This window comes from Microtus pennsylvanicus, chromosome 14 (genome assembly GCF_037038515.1).
Source record: "Microtus pennsylvanicus isolate mMicPen1 chromosome 14, mMicPen1.hap1, whole genome shotgun sequence".
Lineage (NCBI taxonomy): Eukaryota > Metazoa > Chordata > Mammalia > Rodentia > Cricetidae > Microtus > Microtus pennsylvanicus.
Window position 1 is genome coordinate 14,450,036 of NC_134592.1, and position 7,222 is coordinate 14,457,257.

Here is a 7,222-nt window from a genome sequence, read left to right on the forward strand (position 1 = left end):
ACCCCCATGGGAATGCCCTCCTCCTTTTCCTTGAGTCCCTCTCATTCTCTAAAGCTCCTACTCACCCGACAGTGACCAGTTCATTATCTCCTCTTCCTGGGCTTTTGTCCCCTTTCTCAGTTCCACCCACACAGCCTCTCTCCCAGGAAATTGCTCCCTTCCTCGCTCGGCAGGGGCTGGTGGGTCTGAGTGTCCCCTTCTTCCATGTGAGCTGCAATCAATCAGTGCTGCCTAAGGTGTCTCAGAGCTGCACGCTGTGGGCTGGCGGCTGAGGCACACAGGCCTGGCTCCTGGCCACACAGTATTACTGTCCAGTCTTGGAAAATAGCCACGCTCATATCTATGTTGTCACTTAATTTTCAGTTCATGTGGGCAGTTCCCACTAGCCGTAAGAAAGGCTGACTGGGGTACAGAAGAGAGCATGGCGGGAGAGTCTGATCCTATTTGGGAACCCCGGAAAGGCTTCCCCAGGGATAGGACATTTGGAGACCACCACAGCAATAGCTGCCAATTCCCATTATGAGGCTGGTATATAGCTCAGTGGGCTAGTGCTTGCCCAGCAAGTGTGAGGCCCTGGGTACTCCAATACCATTTTGAAAATCAAAGAAAAGAAATTTAAACTACAATAATTTTCCAGCATAGTTAATAAGAGACAAGATATCAGTTAGTCGTCCAAGCAGAAACTGGACAGAAGGTCTAACTTTTAAAAGTAATTACTGCCTATCTTAAATATTGTAAATATTTTTCAATATGATTTCTTGCCTTCACAGCCTCGTTTGCTCGTCACTATAAAAATCATGAGTTTAATTTTTTTTTTCTGAAAAGGAAGAAGTGAGGGTGGGAGAAGAGGGAGCCACTGGGGTGTCAGAGCAGCGTGTGCAAAGGTCCTGCGTGAGTGAGGAACGAAAAATACACCCAAGTAGCTAGAGCAACAAAGTAAGGCTGGGGGTCTGGGCAATGAGAGGCAACCAGTAGATGGGGCCCTTGTTTCCCAGAGAGGAAAGCAATGCTAGCAAACTTGTGCCCAAAGGTGACCCTCTGGCTACCTGTCTGCATCTAAGTGCCAGGCTAGTACAGGCTGCACAGTGTGTGCTCGGTACGTGGGGTTGAGATGGGACTGCCACACAGACACCCGTTTGCAGACTCCCCTGTTCTCTGGGATGGAAGGCCTGCGCTACGCATGGCAGGTCCAGCCTCTCTGAAGTGGCCTACCTGCTTCTGCACAGCATCCGCAGCTGTACCTCCCGTGCCTACTCAAGTCATCCCACCCAGCCTGGATGCTGCATGCTGCTTGCTCCACTGCCTTTCAGAGCCTGACTCATCTTTCCAGGAAAAGCCAGCTCCTCCCTCTCAAGAGTTTCCCAGCCCACCCGGTTGTGCACTGGCTGACCTCGTGAAAGAACTAGCAAGTGAATCCGTGGGTTTGACTTTGACGGAACCAACACCTCTTAGTCAGTTCTTGAAGCCTACACTACAGGGGTGTGCTCATTGATCCTCAGACTTACCAACCGCCATGGCGAAACCATTCCGTTGTTGCTGATAAGGAAACTCAAGCTTAAGAAAACCACACAAGCTGCCCAAGGACACACAGCTAGAAAACCACAAAGTTAGGATAAAATGGAAGTCTCGTGAGCATCCTTTCTCTTCGTTTGTCCATCAATCCATCCACCCACTCATTTTCTTACCATACATCTACCCATCTACCCAGTCATTAATCCTCTGACCCATCCATCCATCCATTCATCCATCCATTCATCCATCCATTTATCCATCCACCCATCCATCCATCCATCCATCCATCCATTTATCCACCCACCCATCCATCCATCCACCCACCCATTTATCCATCCACCTATTCATCCATCCATTTATCCATCCATCCATCCACCCACCCATCCATCCACCCACCCATCCATCCGTCTGTCCGTCCGTCCATCCATCCATCCATCCATCCTTCCATCCATCCACCTATTTACACTACTGAGCCATCTATTTATCCATCTTCCATTCATCCATCCATTGACTTATCCATCTACCCACCTAACCATCTACCTATTCTTCTCATTGATCCATCCTTCTATCCATCTTTTGACCCATCTATCCACCTACCCATTCCTGTGCCCACAAACCTATCCATCCTACTGAACCACCCATCCACCCACCCAGCCCACTGACCAATCCGTCCATACACGTACTTATCCATTCCTCCATCTGTCTGTCATCTACCTAGTCATCATCTCTGCACTGACCCAACCATCCAGCTGTCCATCTTGTATTAAGGGTTCTTCTAGGAACCTGAGTTATACCAGTTAACAAAATCTGCAAAGATCTTCACACTTGTGGAGGCTTTAAACTATTTGGAGGGGCAGAAAATAAGCAAGGCATGCAATAAGGAAGACATTTAACTGAGCAGGCAAGCGTAGCTGACTGGAGGTGTTGGTGGTGTATGGTATGGTGGTGGTAGAGGGGGTCCTGATCCAGCAGAGGTTGCCTATTACCTAAAGAGCTAACTGATCCCATGTTGCAACGTCTGTTTCATGGCTGACCCTGGGTGCTGCACACATAGTGGTGTGATGCCCGCACACACGCCTGACACCAGAATCCCAGTGAGAGAGTCCCCTTTGATGTGATCCAGCATGTCTTCCATGGGGTGCATGAAGACTTGGCACAGGTTTTGGGCATCTCTTCAGGTACAAATGCAGGTACCAGGCCAGGATTCTGGCTACCTATCAGTGCCAGCTCAGCCCATAACTTCACCTGCCCTGGCTGAGGTCATTTTTATGGGATGCACCAGGAATGGCAGGCTGATGTGTTGGCAGGGAGGGCCACCAGTGGGAAGTTCCAGTGTTCTGCCCTGCTCTTTCCAGACACTCCCCGTGTGACTTGTGCCTTGGATCCCATTCCCTGTTTGTGCAGCCACATGGCTGGCATCAGAAGACTGCCCCCCACCCCCGTCGCTATAACAGCCATTTTTCCAGGCATACGTTGAATCAGCAGGCACCAACTGAGCATCTATTATCAACCAAGATGACAAGGTACCAGACGCAGCGAAACCAGAAGTGGGGGACCTGCCCAGGCACAGTCTGGGAGGAGATTACCACTTGGCCTTAATCCCCTGCAACTCCTAATGTCCTAGTCAGGCCAATGAGAGCTCCCTGCCTTGCTGGTCACCACGCTGGTGCTCATCTTTTGCAAGAAGGTGCAAAGCCAAGGGAACTTTTGTTCTCCAGGACGCGTGTGCTCCATTCACACCTGGTTCCCCAGCTTTCATTCGACTCTGACCTACACGCACACTTAATGGCTGAACTTGCCTCTGTGTTCCAGGCATTCTTTGTACCATACCAATGAGCCCACCCATCCCAGGCTCAAAATACATGAAATCTCATTGTCGGAGCACCCTGTAGCTTGAGGTTGTTTCCTCGCATTGCAGAGGTGATGGGGAGGCGTGACACAGACCACACGTCTAAGAAAAAGAACAAAGTTTAGAATTTCACAGATTTTTTTTTTGCCACCTCTTAGAGTTCAAAACATCCTAAGTTGAACCAACTGTATTTTTGGATAAGTTTTATCTTTAAAATTGTTCATATTAAAAAATAAAACTGGGTCTGGCAAGATGGCTCAGCAGGTAAAGGCAGTTTAGCATCAGAACTGATGGCTCCGAGTTCAATCCTCAAGACCCACAGGGCAGAAGAAGAATGGACTCTCACACATTGTCCTCTGACTGTAAGAATGTGATGTTAGAGTCCAGGTCTCAATCCGTGCCGCAGCCCCTCCCCCTCACAGATGCCCACCGGCACTCCACTGAGACCTCCAGTCTCTAGCTAACAGATTCCCCCAGCCAGCGTTTCTCTCATAGAGAAGAGAGTTACACAAACAGGTATTGGTGGCCACATACTCTGTACCCCACCCCTTCCCTTCCTCCTACCTGGGAGTCAAAGAACCTGGTTGCAGACTCGTGCTGTGAAACCGCCCCTATTCTCATCAAAGCGTACAGAGAGACTCCGTTTCTCCATGAGATCCCTGATTCTTCTCTTCAGAGCCCTGCCCTCCATCCGGTTGTCTGTCTCTGGTGCTGGGACCTGAACTCTGACCTCAGATCCCCAGCCATGCTGTTGTCTGTCTCTCCAGGGCCTCAGTAACTCTTCTAACAAATTTCTACTTCGCTGTACCCACAAGAACCCCTAGTATTCCTCTTGAACATGCATCAAGTACTTTAAAATTATACTTATTTTTAAACTTATGTGTACGTGTGTATATGTGTGTGTGCAGGAGTACAGGTGCCCATGGAGGCAGAGACATTGGATTTCCTGCAGCTGGAGTTACAGATGGTTGTGAGGCGCCTACTACTTTTCACCAACTTCCAAGTGCACGCTGTGTCGAACCCCGACCACCCCTCTCCGGTCAATGTAATAAAATTTAAAATAAAAAAATAAAGTTATGTAAAAAGAAAGACGTAATCTCTCAACCATACATAGAAAACTATCTCAATCTTAATCACAAACAGAAATTAATTACCCCCGACAGCAACAGTGTGAGCATGGCCCTGGGAGGAAGGGAGACTTGGTGTCCCTCTGGAGGACCTAGCGCACTGAAACAGTGTCATACAAGGAATGGCAGGTGTCCCGTGCTGGGGCAGAGAAAGACTGAGGCACCAGTGCACACTACTGAGAAAGGCTGCAACACCAGACGGGGTGTGGGGTTCTCACTGATCAACTCCCAGTTGAATTAACACCCCATCTGACCTGGCTTTTGTTTTGTTGTTTTCTATAAAACTGTAACTCTGCTCCTGAGAAGGCCCAGAGAAGTGGGGCGTCCCTCTCCCCAGTTCAGCCAAATTGGAAACCAACTTGGTTCCTTTACCAATCTCCATTGTCTAATTTCTTCTAAGACCATGGGACAGTTTATGAACCCAGGTAAGATGGTTCTTCATGGAATTGTTAAGGTCAGGGCCTGAGCCCTAAGAAGTTAGGTTTGGCCACCCATCCTCTATCTGCCAACTAAACATGAAACGAAGAAAAGCAGAGAAAGGAGATTTATTCAGTTTATTCAAAGCCTTAACAAAGAGATCTGGGGACTCTCCCAAGTCCATCTTTGGGATCCCAACAGGAGACTCTGGTTTAAATACAGAACAAGAGGCACATATACCTAAAAAGCCCTGGTGAAGGCTTGGCACTGTCCATCACTGGCCCATCATTGCCTGGGCTCCAGTCTGTCCTGGGAGGTGGTCTGATGAGTTTTCAGAACTGTGAGATGTCTGCTTGGAGACAAGCCCCTTCTACAGCTGGCAATAGGGCTCAGCCTTTTCCATCTCTCCACGTGGGGAACTGCAGTGTCTCAGGGTCACTGTCTCAGCCATCTGATAGCTAAAGAGGGGAGCCAAGTGTGACAACAGACCCCGTGAAGGTTTAATTCCAGCCAAGAGTCAGTGCTGTGGGTCTAGCCTGGGAAAGCTCTCATGAAGTTAGTAACGGCCATAAACTCAGCCTTCCTGTTTGCGGAAATCACAGAGATTAGAGGACTTTGTCATGAGGCTCCACGCCATGGGTAGAAATGGTTAGAATTTAGGTTGGGAGAAGGGGTGAGGCTCAAGAGAGGGGTGCAGGGTGGAAACATCCTTCAGACCAACTGGCAATAGCAGTTGGTGCAGTCTGAAGCATGGAGCTTCAGTCTGGTCAGGGAGAGCAGTTCTAGGTCTTGGAAAGATCCCTGTGAGTAGGAGAAAGGTCAGCTGGTGTCACTAAATTAGACTAAGAGCCTTCAAGTTTACTTGCATTTCTGGCTGAGGCAGGTGTTGAGAGGTCTCAAGGACCTGCCTAGAAGAACAACAGGCCTGGTTAGTTCGTCAGGGACGCTGGTAGCTTGTCCTGCCTGCAGCCCTACTCCATTTAGGGATTTGCTATCTGGAAGGGCCTGTTCCAGCAGGAAGGCAGTGGAGGCAACAGGTTCCCTATCTATGCCATCTGACAAAAACAAGAGACTCTTACTTAGTTCTGGAGGTCAAAGGTGGACCCTGTGACTGGGCCTTGGGCCTTTCCTTCTTATATTTAATCTTTGGCAGTACTGGGGATTGAACCCAGCACCTTGCACGTATTGATTAAGTATTCTACCGCTAAGCCAATCCTTAGATACATTTTTAAGTGTGAGAATTGTTTTGGGGTTTGCAGAAAGCAATGAAGCTAAGACGTGGTGGTTTGAAAGAAAATGGCTCCCATAGGCTCATAGGGAATGCCACTATTAGATGTGTGTGTGTGTGTGTGTGTGTGTGTGTGTGTGTGTTGGGGCACACATATGCCATAATGCACATGTAGAAGTCAGAAGACAACTTAGAGGCGTCAGTTTTCTTCTCCCATACGGGCCCCAGGGATTTAATATAGGCCATCGGGCTTGCCAGCTAATACCCCTACCCGCCATTTCACCAGTTCATAAGCATATTTTATTATTTATTTACTTTAAAATTTTTACTTTGTGCATTCTTCAAGACAGGGTCTCGATATTAGGTGACCCCAGGTGTCCTGGAAGTTGCTATGTAAACCAGGCAAACCTCCAGCTTCCAGAGACCTACCTGCCTCTGCCTAGTGATTGCTCGGGTTAGAAGTGCATGTCACCGTGACTGGCTGTTATAGCCGTATTTTAAAAGGACACAGCAGCATGTGTCTATAATCCCTCGGGTGCTGGATGGAGGGTCTCTAGCTCAAGGACGGCCTGGACTACCTTAGCATGGAATCCAAAATCCAAATGAACAAACATCTTTGTAAAACCAGAAGTGGGGCAGACACATCACAGCGTGAGGATGGTAGGTGACCCTGCAGTTAATGCAGTGTGAGGATGGAACTGACCCTGCAGTTAATGCAGTGTGAGGATGGAACTGACCCTGCAGTTAATGCAGTGTGAGGATGGTAGGTGACCCTGCAGTTAATGCAGTGTGAGGATGGTAACTGACCCTGCAGTTAATGCAGTGTGAAGATGGACACTGACCCTGCAGTTAATGCAGTGTGAGGATGGAACTGACCCTGCAGTTAATGCAGTGTGAGGATGGAACTGACCCTGCAGTTAATGCAGTGTGAGGATGGAACTGACCCTGCAGTTAATGCAGTGTGAGGATGGAACTGACCCTGCAGTTAATGCACTGTGAGGATGGAACTGACCCTGCAGTTAATGCAGTGTGAGGATGGAACTGACCCTGCAGTTAATGCAGTGTGAGGATGGAACTGACCCTGCAGTT